Raw genomic sequence first — 17,185 nt, 5'->3', positions numbered from 1 at the left:
AATCTCCTTGTTCCTCCAACTATCTGAGGGTTGATTTTCTGCATCTGCAACCAACTTAACACAGATTTCAAACATGCAAAACATAAGGCATCATTTGCCAGACTGGTGACTGCTGAGAAATCTGCCTTCTGCAGAACAAAGCCATGACTCAGCCACAACAGCAGTTAGTGTCTGAAAGTTTCCTGACAATCTATTATACAAATTATTTTCCATTAGCATAAAAGTTTGATCTTCACATTTGTTCCACAACACACGGTGGGAAGGAAGAATACAAGTCTCAAATTTAGTTACATATATTAAGAGATAAAATGTAGCCACTAGATTTTTATAGACTTGGTTTAATTCCTCTTTAGTGAGATAAGTATTATAAACTGTTATTCTTCCTTCTTAGGCTTTCTGAAGTTTCAAAAGAAAAGAACAGGTTTCCCAGTAGGAAGAAGACTTTGCCAGGAACTTTGACAGATTAAATACAGTGAAAACCTGTCAGATCTTCCCAACAGACATGTATATTCTCTGACATAAGGACCATTTCTTCTACTTACATGTTTACAGAAAGTATTATTAACTCATACTAAATGTAGCTTTAAAAACGATTTAGAAAAGCATCCAAAACACCACCATAAACTAGAAAGGTCTTCCACTTCAAACCTCCAAGAAGGAAAAAACTTTTTCAAAGTAAATTTGGAAAATTTTACTAAATTTTAGTACCTTGAAGAGCTCGCTCTTAACTGACAGTGCAATGAAATACGAGTGCAAGGATTCCTGAACCTGCAAAAAGCTCTGCTTGCAGAATTACAACCTTGATGACATCAGCATTTAGAGCTGGCAGAGCTACTGAAAGGGTAGTCCTGGCCTCTTCCTCTTTCACTTACTCATTCTTGAACCTAGCTCCCCAGTCTTGAAGCAGAACAATTGATCTGGACTAAAACAGAATCTAACAAGGAAATTTAAAAGCTTCACTTTTCTGACCTGAAGCTGGGAGATGCTGGAGTAGGCAGATCAAGGCAGAGCTAGATCTGGCTTCTATATGCAGGTATTTACATTCAAGACAGTGCTGTGCCATAAGCAAAACCAGGGCAAAATTTGTAATTACTGATGATCTTAAATGAATTTGCATCTTATTAGGTCTATTTTGATTCCTCAAACCAGGAACTGGCATTTCCAAAGAACTGAAATAGCAGAACTAAAATCACAGGGATCTTAAACACCATTGAACTTAAAACCGTTTCCCACAAGTATTCAGGCTATGTTAAAGATTTAGCAACAGGCTACAGAAGTTCTCAATACTATTATGAAATGTTTTCAGTATGTCATTGCTTTTCAAATTACTCATAACCTTCAGTACTTTACTGACAGCTCTCTACCATCTAGTTGCACCTAGTCCATGGCCATAGCTTAGCAAGTTGTCTTAATTTTTTCTTGGGATATTAAGTCAAACCACAGGCAAAAATAAACCAAAATACTGAAAGCTTCCTTTCTTCCCCAAAGGTCAGTCTATTAAGAAGATAACAGGCAAGTGAAAAAGTCTGCTTCAAGTCAGCAAGCTTTGACAGAGTTGTCCTAAAGCTATTTTGGCTTTTCAACTAGAACAACTGTTCCAAAATAATTCCTGAATGGAAGACTGAGTTCTGCACAGATGCTTCACCTTCATATACCATAACATAGAGACCTATACGCTCCTTGTATTACATCACTCTTACTTTCTTTATAGTGCCTCAGTACACCCAACATACACTATTGCACTGCTTTCTGCTAAAAACAGGGAAAGATGAGGTTTTTTTGTTTGTCAGTAGCTTTGCCAACAGCTGTTAGTGTCCCAACTCCTAACAAAACCCTAGGGCTTATAAAATTGGTAACTCCATCACTGACAGCATTCTATATTGAAGGAATTTATAAAACAGTCTCTCCCAGAAAAAAATAGTCTGTTTTTTTAAAACAACATTATTTTTAAAAATTCATCTGTTTATAAAGAGATGCTGGGATGCTAATGGAAAAGTGATTAGAATTACTGAATTTTTTGTGTTTTCACACTGTGCTGCCCACAATGAGTTCCTGGGATTTGGTTTAGTTTCCAGAGCAAAGGAATCAGCCCTGATTCTGCTTTTCCCATAGGGATTCAGCTCATCCTACAGACAAGTTCTGCTGCTGCCCCAGAGTCTTGCTGCTGTAATACAGATGTCATGGATCTTTCTTCTTGGCACTTGGTTCACAGAGAAGAGGTGATGGTAGTAAGTTAAATGAGGTGACTGGATTTCAGCAACAGAAATGCTGCTGCTTGCAGCATCCTGCTCTGAGAGTACAAAGGCTACAAGGCTAAGATTTAGCTGAGAACAAAACAGACTTTGTTTACATGTGTATTTATGTTCTGCACTTTCCTTTTTATGCATCTATGTGTTTAGTGTATTTTCAATACTTATTAGCATCTCTATTTCATAAAAAAAAAACCCAAATGCTTAATGCAACAAAAGTTGCAAAAGTTGTTTGTGTTGCTTTGATTTTTTTTCCCCAGATTCACTCTATGTTGTTAGTCTAAATTAGCCTATTAAAAATCAGTTATATGTTACAATAGTAATTTATTTTTCATAACATAGTAACAGACGCAATAAATGAAAGATTTCTTAATAGTTATCTGTGTCACCTAATTGCTTTAAGAGCTTCAGAGTTATTTTTGTCTCATGTCAGCCAACTGGAATTCAAGATAGCAATTGTTTCTGAGAAACAATCCTAGTTAGAAATCTGTTTATAGTAGAGATTAAAAAAGACAGTTAAATTGAGAGCTCCCGTTTGGACAACCTTCATCCGTGAGATGACATACTACAGACATTTAGACTCCAGGCACTAACAATTCCTGTACAGATGTGACAAGCAGGGCTTGGAACATGCATCATGAACAGCTAAAAAATTGATTACATTTACAAGCCAGAAATATTTAATGAGTCAATCTGATGATTTTTACAGCACACTGTTTTGTTTTAATGAAATAATAAAAGAGATCACTATTTTGTTTTTTTCCATGTTTTTTGTTTGTTTGTTTTAATAACAATGCAAAGCAAACAAACATGCTTATTAACTGAAAGAGTCAAATCCTTTGTAGGACCAATCTTTTTTAAGTACCTTATAATTCCCTGTTACAAATAACTTGATAGTTAATTGAAGTGATTTTGCAATACTCAGTGCTTTTGTGCTACTCAGGAACTGTTAAACAAACAGTTGGCCAAATCAAATGTCTCACATGGACAGAATTACAGCAGTTCCCACTTCACAAACCTCAGGTTTAAGAAAGGCTTGTTTTCACAGAAAAGCTCCTGCAGTAATAAAATCAAGGGATTTTCACACTTTTTAAAAAAGAATAAATTGTTATCTTAAAAAAAAAATATAAAGGCATTTAAACAACTGCAACCAATCACCTCAATAGACAACAGCATCGCACCTTCTCCCCACAAACAAACCAAAACAAAACCAACTAAAAAAATTCCAAACCCAGAAGAAATAGTTATTACACCTCACTCATGTGGTCTTCCACTTCAGCAGCTCAAGATCGTATTTCCCTACTTAACCAAAAACTGGTAAAAAGTATACTCAAATGACTCATTCTGCAAATAATACCAACACATTTCTTAATTTACAGAGAAGTTTATTTGGTCTCAATTTCAATATGAAACTGATTGTGAAAAAATGCTAATGAAATATATCATCTTGCATGCAGGATAGCTCTAAATAGAATAATAAACATAACATATAATTTGGATTTAATTGCTACTACTCAGCAATCACTGAAAAATGTCAACCAAAGGACTTGTATAGATATTTTTTTAAAGCACTGAAACAGACAAAAGTCAGTAACAACTGAAAGCTATAGGCGAATTTAAACAAAAACAAGTTGTAATGACATCCACCATAAGTGATCAGAAAATTAAACCCTTGCCTCTCTGCTCTCTATAAATCTCTTTATAATGCTCGAGACAATGTTCATGTTAAAAGTAACACTTAGCACAAGACATCAAAAAGAATACATACAAAATCAGAAGTGATGTCCCTTCTGTAAATCCAAGAGAAAAGGGAAAAAAATAGGTTTTAAACTGCTGGGGAAGACTTGCAGGTCATTTTAAACAATTCTGTATTAGGATGTTGAAAAAAAGTATTTTTTTCTGCCTTTCTCTGGCATCAATTTAAAGTTAATTACTTTTGTCTAATCTCCTGGTTATTTTATCTTTATTTCAATCAAAACCACTTTCCTACTCCAGATGTAATAGTCAAGCTTCTGGTAGCAGCTCCTTTACACTGACAGAGCTGGCTGAAAATAACTTCCATCGAAATTTTTTTGCCTATCAAATAATTATTGTTTTTTTCATTGAAAATCTTGATGAGTTTACCATATTTCTAAAAAATCTCTACCATAAAAGCAAAAACTGTCTGTTTGAACACTGTGGTCTTGTTTAGACAAAAAAAAATTAACAATTTGTTACAGTTTGTTCTAGCACACCCGACTACAGCAAGATACATTTACTTTAGTTCCCTCAAAAGACTTCTCACCCTAGGTTCCACCAACAGTCCAAGAGCCACAATTAGTCCTTCAGAACATGTTCATTTGGCTTGCTGACTTCTTCTTACTATGCCCTTCCTATGGGCATTTTGTAGCAAAAGATACTCTCGTCCATAGCATGCTGCTCTTTATTGCCAGCTTTCTCACAGGTCCTACAGCTCCATCCACCACACAACCGGCAGAAGATGAGAAAAACACTTTTGGGAAAGAGGCAAGGTATTCCCGAGGGAGCAAACAGTTACCACAGCCATTCAGCTGGCTCAATCCTAAATCTGTCAGCAAAGGGGTAATTAAAGAGGAAAAGTCAAAATTTACATACTGCAACAGTTATAGTCTGCTCCTGGCTACTCTTTCCAGTGGTAAGCCATTCATAGAATTATTAAAAGGTAGAGGTTGGAAGGGACCTTAAAGTACCAGACCAGGCTGCAGAAGGCTCATTCAACCTGGCCTTCAACACCTCCAGGGAGGGAGTTTCCACAACCTCTCTGGGCAACCTATTCCAGCACCCTACCACTCTCATGGTGAAGGACGTCTTCCTGATGTCTAACCTAAATCTCTCCTCTTTCAGGTTAAAAACATTACCCCTTGTCCTGTCACTACAATCTCCAGTTAAAAGTTTCTCTCCTTCTTTCCTGTAGCCCCTTCAGGTACTGGAAGGCCACTATAAGGTATTCCCAGAGTCTTCTCCAGACTGAACAGCCCCAGCTCTCAGCCTGTCTTCATAGCAGAGGTCGTCCAGCCACCTGATCATCTTTGTGACCCTTCTCTGGACCCTCTCCAATACCTCCATGCCTTTTCTGTGCTGAGGGCTCCACAGCTGCACACAGTACTCCAGGCGGGGTCTCACCAGAGTAGAGGGGCAGAATCATCTCCCTGGCCCTGCTGTCTGCACTTCTTTTGATGCAGCCCAGGACACAATTGGCTCTCTGGGCTCCAGCACACACTGTTGCCTCACGTTGAGCTTCTCATCAACTACCAACCCCAAGTCCTTCTCCTCAGGACTGCTCTCCAGCCATTCTTCCCCCAGCCTGTATTCGTGCCTGGCTTTGTACTGACAGTACCCTGCACTTGGCCTTGTTGAACTTCATGAGGTTGGCATTGGCTCATCTCTCCAGCATGTCAAGATGCCTCTGGATGGCATCCCTTCCCTTTAGAGTGTCAACCACACCACACAACTTGGCATCATCAGCAGACTTGCTGAGGATACACTCAATCCCACTGTCCATGTCTCCAACAAAGATACTGTACAGCACTGGTCTCAGTACTGAGTCCTGCAGAGCACCATTCATCTCTTTCTTCCACTTGGACACTGAACCATCTCTGGGTGCAGCCAACCAGCCAATTACTTATCCACCAAGTGGTCTATCTGTCAAATCCCTATCTTATCAGTTTGGAGATCAGGATGTTACGTGGGACAGTGTCAACTGCCTTGCACAAATCCAGGTAGATAACGTCAGGTGCTCTGCTACTATCCACCATGTCTATAGCCTTGTCATAGAAGGCCACCAAATTGGTCAGGCAAAAAAAAAATAATCTACCATTGATAGATCCTGATCCATATGTAAACCAACAGTACCCAGCAATGCAATAAATCCAGTCATATGACAGACATGGAAGTAAAGGTTATAGTGTACTTAATGCCATCTCCACAATGACATCTGTTGCCTGCCTGGCTGAAAAGACCAGACACAATTCTCTCCAATGTGCTCTAAATAAGACTTTAAATGCTGCACATTCAACAAGTTTAACCCTGCTGGAACACTGACTCATTTTCAAAAATGTGTTTTATTGAAAACAGTTTTATTTCAATGCAGAAAACATAGAATGGCAATTCTAACAACCACCTGTACATAAAATCCTTCCTTGGCCTTCCATTTCATATTTAGCTCATAATTATTGTTTGGCAAGTACTTAAAATCTTCAGTCTTACAAAGACCTTTTCAGATCTCCTCTTTTTGGTACAGAAGTAGCTAAGAAAAGTTTCTGAAGCTCTACTGACTCAGCCTATTCTGCTCCCAGACTGCTTTTATTCCTTTTCTTCTTAAGCAAACACAGCCTGTGAAACTCATCCAAAACTCTCATTTTGAGTAGTTAATGTCCCATAAATAATATGTCTGAATAAGTTAGAACCATTTGCTCATGTGCTTGAGTTTACTCCCTCATATACATGGGTTACAACTTCAAAACAGCAGAAAAGAACCTTGCATTAGGTTTTTGTGCTACCCTTTGCTATCCATCTACCTGCTACCACTTTTCTTTTTTTAAGAGTACAATTCTAAGTATGTATGTATCTATGTATGATCTATCATATGATACAGATGATACATCATATCTAGACATCAAGTAGTAATTTATCTTAAACCCCAACTCACACAATGGAGAGCACATGGATACCATTACCTTCTCTAGTATTTCTGTTTTCAAGCCCATGAAGCTGCAAAGGTACTTAAACTGAAGGAACACAAGCCACTGAAGAGTAAAGCAAACAACGTGAAATAAGCACATTATTTCACCTCTTATGTTGGAGGCCTTGGTAAGGGGGAGGGAGAGGATCCAATTCCTGTCCATACGCTTTTAAAAAAATCTGTGGTTTGCAGGCTATTGTCCTTCTGTATGGGAAATAAAATAGTATCCTGTTGTATCAATCAATAACCCTGGTTTGGAAACCTGGTACCTTTTCAGCAAAAGCATTAGAAAAAAGAACCAAGGTCTCTTGGGCAGAGCTACTAGCAAAACCACAATTCAATTCTGTAACTTCACCAGGTCTGGAGGTACCTCTGTTCTCTCCCATGTACTTGGAATAATCGCGTCTTACTTCCTAGTCCCAGTTTTTCAACAGGACCACACTGCTGTCAGGTCTTTGTTACACCATTTTCTATCCACTGAGAAGTACTTTTACTGATTAATTTCATGGTTATTCTAGGATCTGTTTTAGTGAACAGCTTTTGCCCATATTCTACTTTTAATAGCAAACTTTTGCTCAGTAACCCACACACCAGGCGGTCTGAGTGGGAATTTAAGGTACTTTTGTAAATACTAACAAAGCAATGAAAATTAACGAACCATAAAATACTGGAAATTAACTTCTCATAGCATCATCAATTTATCTACCCACCTAAATGAGTTTAAAATACCAGCTTCAAGCAGCCTGATGTTCTAGGGACACTCAGCTGCCACTTCATTTATAGTCTGTTTCCTTAGCAACACTATAATCCATCTGGCTGCAGAAAACTAAATTCCCAAACCATATCCTCCTATACACCGGAAATAGGCTGAAAAACATTTATATTTGAAACAGCATACAGTCATCATGATTAGTGAGCATACAAATGAATCTGGAAAGGCAATCATGTTCTTAACACACACGCAAACTCTGCCTGCTCTAGCCTGAGTAAGTGATTTACATACTGAGAAAGGCACACAAGTCTTTTCAACTTCTAGGTTTTACAACAGCATCTCTTTCCTGACACTGCAGCCCTAAGCAAAGCTGCTGAAGACCTAAGTCCTGGCTCTGAGAGGCAGAGAACTTGTATATCACCTTCCACCAGGAGTTTCAGGCATGAAAATATTTCTCTCATCTTTCTTCCACCATGCCCAGCCAAAGGAGCCTTGAGAACTACACAAGGTAAATCTGTTCTCTTAAGCCTTTTCTAAAACATTTGAAAGACCTGGGATGCAATGCTATTAATGGTAGCCAAAAAAAACCTGATCAAAGTTAATCACATTATGAAGCAGAGCCACTTGTATTAAAAATACTTACTCCTCAAGTTTTTTGCACCTAAAACTATAAAAATCTCTACAAGCTAAAATAAAAACAGTCCCCAACAGCAATGTTTAAACTTTGCATAAAAATTGCAAAACCAAAATACTCAGGAAAGCCAGTTCAGAGATTGAAAGGTAACTAGCAATTCCCCAGTACCATAGTCAAACTAAAATGAAAATGGGTAACATCAAGCTTTCTATGACCAGGATGAAAGATTACAACAATTTTGCCTGAATTTGGAAACTCTAGTCTGGTAAAAGTTGTCTAACAGGAAAATTCATAGAATCATAGAATGGTTAAGGTTAGAAGGGACCTTAAAGATCATCAGGTTCCAACCTCCCTGCTATGAACAGGGACACCTCCCACCAGACCAGGCTGCACAAAGCCTCATCCAACCTGGCCTTCAACACCTTCAGGGAGGGGGCTTCCACAACCTCCCTGGGCAACCTATTCCAGTTACGTAGAGCAGAACAAACTTCTCATCGCCTGCATCTCACAAACACTCATCAACAGCAAGCCTGTCTTTAATACTTAAGATGATTTTGCCATGCAGTCAACCATTTCAGTGATAAACCTGTACAGCTTTGCCTGACTCTGCTGTACAGTGTGGTGTATAAGTCCACACTGCCTGATCTGCTGACAGCAACTGAAGAGAGATCTGAGCTTTCAGAAATCAGGAGTCTCCTCAGGTAAGGAGTCAAGCGGTCTTTCTCACTACTATGCTTTGGCTAGCACTCCTCTAGAAAGTACTAAACACAGTAGCACTTACTCTGGATACCTGCTGCTTTCCTCAAACAAGTCCCACCTGACTGTCATGACTACAATCAACAATTCCTAGATGCTTTAGCAGTGGCTGGTTCCAAGAAAGAAGCAGGCTGACTGTATCAGACAGAAAGAATGACAGTTCTTTGTGTCTTTTCTCCCAGGTGAGGGAATAAATGGGTCAAATTCACAAACACTAATAAAAATCACTTATTTGTCCCATCATATATATGTTGCATGAGTGACCATGAGAAGTTTCAGGAAACAGGCTGTTAATCAACTGATACACACATCTGCTTACCTACATTTTAGAAAACATTTTCAAAGAATAAGTTTAATCCTTTTAACAATGTAGATGACAGCTTTTTGAAAAACTCAGAACTAAGTAGTGAACTGAGCAGGCTTTTTGACCTTGTCTGGCAACCTTCGTAAGTGCTTATCAATATGAAGACCCAACTTAAGACCTAAGGAAGTCTTGTTTCCTTATTAGCACCTGTTTTTACAGACACACATATTTTCTTCCTACTGGGGCCAAGAGCGATCTCACCTAATTACAACACAGCTCCCATGTCATCACATAAGCTTAGTCAGCAGTCAGACAGAACACGCAAATTAATCTTAAACATTTCAGATAACTATTTTCATTACCTTTTTACTTAGCTGTACTGTCTATGAACTCTGTACCTCCATGCATCTGCACTGCCTGATTCAAGTGTATGCTTCTATATAAGAGCTGCACAATGCTTAACAGACACATTCCATAATCCTGTCATTTCAGAAAACTACAAAAATTATCTTCTCAAGGCTGACATCAGCCTACCCCGGGATTGATTCACCAGGGTTCCCCTTCAGTAAGTGTGAAACCTTGGAAGACCACCAAAGTGACTGATCAGCCCCTGCGCCAGTGCCTAACTTGTGTTAATTTATATTGTCACCAAGAAATGAAGAATTTGATTAATTATTCAAATAGCTGTACACCCAGGAACAGAGATAGATGTTGAAAGCAGTGGGGAAACCAGAAGGAATAGGGGACTATTACATTTTCAGCCTTGCTGATAATAGCTCAAAGTGTATCACTGTACTGCCAGTGTACCGTGGAGATGCTTTTTCAAGTCTATCATTTGTGGTGGCCTTGAAAACACACATTTTAACCAGTTTGTTTGGATCTAGTTTAGCAGCAGAAGTGCTATTACCTGAGATTTCATGCTTTGATTTGATGTTTCCAGAAAAGATTAATGTAGTCAAAACTTGCCTTCTTATCAAAATGAAGGGAATGGGGAGGAAAAAGGCTCTTAAATTCAGTCAGCCAATGCACTCAGTCCCATCTCTATCTTCATAATAAATGCAACAGAAATTTCTTATGGCAGATTCAGATATCCCAATACCAGAAAGGCCTAGTACAGCCTCTCCCTGTTATAAATACACTGAATATGCCTTTAGGAGTCAGCATTAAATATTAAATTTTCTTTCAAATGTCACCCCCTTATCATAAATGACATGCTTGGAGCCTGAGCAGGCATGCTGAATGAATTCAGTAGTGTGAAGGATGGAATTAACTTCTCAGCCCTACCAACTCATGAACGCTTCAGATCAGAAAGAAGGCAAGGTGGGAGGCCACACTGCTACTCAGTTGATTTTTTCCTCTCCAGGCTACATATAAAATTTTTCCCAAAGCTGTAGTACCAGCATACATGTGTGCATTTTTGAGAGAAAGGAAGCACAAACATAATGTGCATATTCCTTCATGTTTCATGCCATGTCTTTGGCTAGATGTGGGACATTTGGATTTTGGTTTGGAGATTTTTTCCTTTGTTTCTTAAAACCATTTTTGTAGTAAAAGGAAGCAAAATAAATTTCCATACAAATACAGTTTGAAATAATTATCTGCACTTTGGAGCTTATCCATGCAAAAGCATATATATATATAAGTTAGTGACACCAGAGTCAAAATACCACCTATACATTATGTGCATGTATTTCTGAACACACCCACAAATAGCAGTTAAGACTCCGGAAAAATGTCTAGAGTAAATTCAGAAGTGACAACTGACAAATGAGTCTAAATCAAAATGATCACGTAATAAAAGGCTTGTTGGAGTATTATCTACTCAAGATAAGAATTTAATCAACATATAATATCATGTGTTTTCAAATTACTTTTCAAGTCGTCAACAAAAAACGTTGTCTCTGTTTTTCGTAAGATAGTATACACTATTTTCTATCATTATGCACAATGAACTCTACACAATCCTTTGAAAGGGATAATTTTGTGAATTGTAAGACTGATGCAAAAAACTTGTACCAATAACCATTTCTAAGTAGCATCAGGTTTTGAAGTTCTAGCTGTGACAGCTTTAGAAAGACAGGCTTACTTTGCAATTTGCATCCAAGAAATACACTTTTTCTCCCCCTTTCCTGCAAAGTTTTTCCCTTGTGCTCAAAGCAACGAAACTGAACACCAACTAAAGTGACTAGCAACTAGAAATTATACGTGAAATCAACGAAGAAGAAAAAACAACAACAAACAGGAAGCAGCTGAGCAACAAGATGGCCCAGAAGAAACAGGTAAGAGTAAAATAGTGCAAGGAAAACAACAGTAAAGTCACCAAACAGCATTGCCCTGTGGACAACATAATGGAAACTAAGCCCCAGAGTTTCACCATCCTCCCTAAGTCAGCTATATTATATTACACAAAAATTATGACATGGTAACATGGATAATTTCATAATCCATGTATAAAGCATATGCTTTCTCTTCATTGTCAATCCACAGAGATCAAAACCTACTGCTACAGCTCAGAAAATTACAGTCTGAACAGTTCAGAGGTTCTAACTCTGCTAAGGAGGAATTGATCATATACCCTGGAAAACATACTCCTTTGCTTCCATTGGTTTTCAAGATTAAAAAAAACCCAAACAAATACTGGGAAAATAACACACACAAAAACTATGTTAAAATGTTAAAAATGTTAAAAACTAAGTGCCATTAAAGTTAGAAAGTCAAGGTCTGAAAACTTGAGGAGCAGCAGTTCTAAAGCTGTAACTAAACACTATGATCAGGCTTTAACTACATGACTAAATACACAGAAACCAGCTTCCAGTGCTGACCAAGATCAACAACTGTTCAAAACCTCACTTTCTCCACAACTATTGTGTGTCACCATCTCACATTTCATAAACACAATTCAAACCTTGTTTAGTAACCCCAAGGAGGAGAAAACAGAGATGCAAAAATCATAACCATCCACTAATTTTGGTTGCCCAATTTGAGATGCTAAGTGCTCTGAAAAATATCAGATCCTAGATTAGTATAAAGCACAGCTCCCAAAGGCCGCATCATCACCACTTCAAAGCTTTAAATTTCAAAATACTTCTGTGCCTATGTGATCTTAACAATATTCTTTTAAACACAGCTTGTGTACAATATACATCTAGATTGAGGTAAATTAGGTTACAGTTATGCAAGAGATTTCTCTAAGTGCCACTCAAACCAGTAGGACTCCTCAGACACTTCAGCATGTGCCTAAATGTAAGTATCTTACTGAATCAGTGTTTTTACATAAGAAGCAGAAGGATAGCTCATCTTTCTCCTAAGTAAATGCTGAAATGGCTCAGTGTTAAGATTTGCATTTTATGAGGTTTCATCCAAATGAAATCAACTGAAATTCCACCAAGACAAACTGTCTGCTCAAGGAAGTACTGTAAAGCATTTACTAAGTCCTATAATGTATATAAGGTTTAGGTAAGTAATCTAAGTGTTAACCTCAACCAGAAAGGAAGTGACCAAGTGATTTTCCTACTTAAGTCCAAACTGCACTACTAGCTGGGTTAGCAAAATAACCATCAAATACTGAGAAAAACCCCCAACTAAACAACCAACAAAACAAAACACAAAAACCAGTTGTTCTGTTAAAGTGTTTTATAAGTCTATGAGAGGCAGTGTGACCTGATATTAATTTTCAAGCTAAGATTCTACTTCTGAACCTAACAACTAGGATTCCTTAGATAAGCAATTACACCTCTTTCCTCACTTTCTTCATATGTAACAATTAAATCTGACATCCTTTAGAACAGCTTTGAAATTTATTTATGAGACTGTTATGTGATGTTAACTACACATATCAATATTCAAAAAGCAAGCAGAGTGTAAAACACAATGCATGAGCACTGCTTCATTATAGAATCAAACAATGAGATACTGCAAAAATCTGAACGAAAACACATGCTTTACAGAATGTTATGAAGTACACAGGCTTTGTTCATAACCATGGTGAGAGTCCACAATGATTTATTGTAAAATCTAGTCTAATAATTTTAACAGGCTAGTAATATCTCCAGGTATCCATGAGTAAATAATCTTCAGAGCACTTAAAAAAACCCTGATACTTGCTCTGGCGAGCTTGTTACTTAGAGAACAATAATTAAGAAAGTAGCAAAACAGCATGAGAACACAGGCTATGGACATGTTCACATCTAGCCACCAGGATTGCTTACAGACATGCAGTGCTCTGGGAGTACATTCCCCAACAAGCAAAACAACTCATGCAAGCCTTTCCCCAATCCTCCTTACTCCTCCCTTATGGGCAACTGGGAAAGCCACCAAGCTTTCAACTAACTCCTTCCTCTTCAACCACCTGCACATGTGGAGAAAAAAGCAGCCCTGACAGTTCTAAGCAGCTGGCTATGAAAAGCAGCGTTTCATAGTGCCCAGGATCCTCAATGCAGGGAAATTAGATCACTATGATTGAGGACAGAGTTAAGAGAGGCTACTTACCGCGTTACTGATAGACTATATCCGCACTAGTAAATCAAGCAATGCCAGGAACCATTCCCAGGAAATGAAACTCACTCAGTCACACAGACTGCCAAACTGTGCAGCACCCTTCTAACCCAGGCCAGCTACAGCTAAGCTCGACACGAGCCGGCAACGTGCACTCTCACAGTCGTGAGAGTCGTGTTCTGGGCTGCATCAAAAGAAACATAGCCAGCAGGGCAGGGGAGGTGATTCTGCCCCTCTACTTCACTCTGGTGAGACCCCACTTGGAGTACTGTGTACAGCTCTAGAGCCCTCAGCATAGGAAGGACACGGACCTCCAGAGGAGGGCTACGAAGATGATCAGAGGGCTGGAGCACCTATGCTATGAAGACAGGCTGAGAGAGTTGGGGCTGTTCAGTCTGGAGAAGAGAAGGCTCCAGGGAGACCTTAAAGCACCTTCCAGTACATGAAGGGGCTACAGGAAAGCTGGGGAGGGGCTTTTCACCAGAGAGGGTAGCGATAAAACAGACGGGATTAATGGTTTTAAACTGAAAGAGGGGAGATTTCGGCTGGATATTAGGAAGAAATTCTTCCCCATGAAGGTAGTCAGGTGCTGGAATAGGTTGCCCAGGGAGGTTGTTGATGTCCCCTCCCTGGAGGTGTTTAAGGCCAGGTTGGATGAGGCTTGTGCAGCCTGGTCTAGTGAGATGTCCCTGTTCATAGCAGGGAAGCTGGAACCCGATGATCTTAAAGGTCCCTTCCAACCTTAACCATTCTATGATTCTATAGCTCTCCCATTCAGTTCTTGGACATTATTTCACATTCAACATGAGCCAGGAGCCAGTCCAAATCAGTAGCTTGTATTCAGCTACTCCATTCTGGAAAGCAGGGGAGTTTAGCAGCACAACGTCTAACTGATGCCAGTTGGCTTCAGGACCAGAGAGAAGAGTCTTGGGTACATTTAATTAACTCGTAGAGAAATGGTCATAGACTTTCCAGCCTTTATCTGCTGTTATTCTTAGAGGAAGACTTTAAAAGTGGCACATGCAGTGAAGCACACTAGCATAGCCTGATCAGCACCACCTGACAGAAGTCATCTACACATTGCAGTATACAAGAAGAAACTCAGATATCATCAGAGCTCACATTGGCTTCTTCCTGTTTCCTCTGAGCAGACAGACCTTGCATATCATCTACTAATATCCACAGTTTCACTTCTTTTCTCAGTTAAAAAAAAAGTTCTATACATTTAACGTGCTCTTACAGTAAGGCCACTGTCTAACGAGTCACGCAAAATAGCACTAGCTGAGCTTCTGAGGGCTGATCATTTGGCAGCAAATATTTCAAATTAAAGTTATTCAGAAATTATTATTCTTCTAACTACTAGTTATTACCAAATCTGCATCTGTGGACAAAAAATACAATTGCTAGTGAACCTACTACATTATCCTGGAAACATAGCTCCAGCAATGCTGGCAAATACATTTTCAAAATAGATAACCGTGTAAAAATAACAGAAAAAATACATTTGAGAATTGACAATACACGTTACCAGTGCTCTTTGAAATCTCATTATAATTTCAGACATCTAGAAACGCTCTATTAAAAACTGTCCATTTCATAACCCAATGCCTGTCCTGCCCTTGCTCTAATGTCAGAATGCATAAAGTGTCCCACAGAAAATGGTTTCTGCAAAATCATTTGCCATTGTTCAAGCATTCAAGCTTTCACAGTAAGGGTAAACAATTAGGATAAACGATTTCATTTAACAATCCTCTTGAGCATTAATCTAATGTGCGAACTATACCTGGTTCTCACCATTTCAAACGCTTACTTTACCTGTGCTTTTCTGCAAACCCGCTGTTATCTAGGAAAAGTGTTGCTCCTGATTTACACGGAAAACTTTATAATAAGCTGTGTTAGATATCAGCCCGCGCTGGATCATTTTGTTTTCAAAAATAAAAGTCTGAAGAAAACCCTGTGGAACACCCAACTAAAAAAAAAATAATAAATTACAGACTCATTTAACAAATACCAATAGTTTTTCACTTCTAAGGTGAGGCACTTCGGTTTTTTTTTCCCCACAAGCGACTCCCCACGTCAGGAGGAACACGTCCATGGCCACCAGACACCGGCAGGCTCTCCCTGCTCCGGAGTTTTGGACAAATCTGGGAAGCAGGTGACAGAGAGCAGCCAGCATCCCACGCCCCTAACGAGGCGTCCCGCCGCAGGGAGGACGCGGCCACCCCCACACCTCGGTGACCCCGCACCAGCGGGAAAGGCTCCAAAGAGCGAGGCCAACGCACCGGGACGAAACCGCAGCCGGAAGCGTGGCCCCCCCCCCCCCCCCCCCACACACACACCCGACCCCCCCCATCGCCGCCGGAGCAAACCCTCCGCAGGCGCCCAGCCGAGCGGCCCCTGCCTGCCCGCACGGCCACAGGACGCGGCCGAGAGCGTCCAGCCGGGGCTGCCAGCGCTCCCGCCCCCGGGCCCCGCTCTGCCCGCCCCCGGGCCCCGCGCTGCCCGCCGCCTCCCCTCGGCAGCCGCGGAGCCCGCGCGCCGCCGGCCGTTGCCCGCCAACGGCCCCGCTGGGCGCGGGGGCGGCCGCTCGCCCTGGGCCCACGCAGCCTCCGCGGGGCGCCCATCCCCGCACCGGCCTAGCCCAGCGGTTTGTGACCGACCGCTCCCCGGGCGGGGGACGCGGCAGGACCCTGGCGGTTCCCCCTCCGGGGCTGGAGCGCCCTCCCGGCCGTGCGACCGCCGCACGGAGAACCGGCAGAACCATGCGGGGCTCTGGTCGGTCCCCACTGCAACTCTGCCCCCTCCGCCCAGACCGCTGCCCCGGCTGGATCAGGGGCAGCTGCCGCCGAGACCCGCGGGAAGTGCCGCCGGCGGATCCAGCGCCAGCCGGGGCGCAAGGCCACCCCGCTCCTCACCTCCCGGCGTGGCCGGTGCCCTGCGGAGCCCAGCGCAGCGCAAGCCTGGCCTCAGCCCATCTCTCCGGGAAGTTTCCTGCCATCGCAGCGGCCGGCGAAAACAAAAAGCTTCAAAGCCGGGATCGGGAGGAAGGGCAGTGCAAGCAGAAAAGTGAGGAGCATCGCTCGCTCGCCCGCCCGCCCGCCGTGCCGCTGCCCCCGGCTGCCCGACCCCCCCGGAGGCAGCCCGCTCAGCGCCGCCTTCCCATTTGCTTCGGCGGCGGCTCCGCCGTTCAGGCAGCGCCGCGGAACTGCCGGTCCCCGGAGCGGGCAGCAGAACCGGCGCCTTCCTCCTCCCCTGCCTGCCGGAGCCTCCCCCGGCGCCCGCCCCGTCCCGCTCGCCGCAGCGCTGCCCCGCCCCGCCCCCTTCCCGCGCCGCGGCT

General features: G+C 41.5%; 1 protein-coding gene across 1 annotated transcript in view; it reads right to left on the bottom strand.

The window, feature by feature from the left end:
• The window catches only part of GPR63 (G protein-coupled receptor 63), a 30,629-nt gene extending 13,709 nt beyond the window's left edge, over window positions 1–16,920 (bottom strand). The window contains exon 1 of the mRNA XM_051615531.1: window positions 16,764–16,920. The gene's annotated coding sequence lies outside the window, so the exon portion shown is untranslated. The remainder of the gene's footprint in view (window positions 1–16,763) is intronic.
• Window positions 16,921–17,185: the final 265 nt, after the last annotated feature.

This window comes from Apus apus, chromosome 3, assembly GCF_020740795.1.
Source record: "Apus apus isolate bApuApu2 chromosome 3, bApuApu2.pri.cur, whole genome shotgun sequence".
NCBI lineage: Eukaryota > Metazoa > Chordata > Aves > Apodiformes > Apodidae > Apus > Apus apus.
The sequence above is the reverse complement of the archived record's forward strand: the minus strand, read 5'-3'. Positions and strand labels throughout refer to the sequence as shown.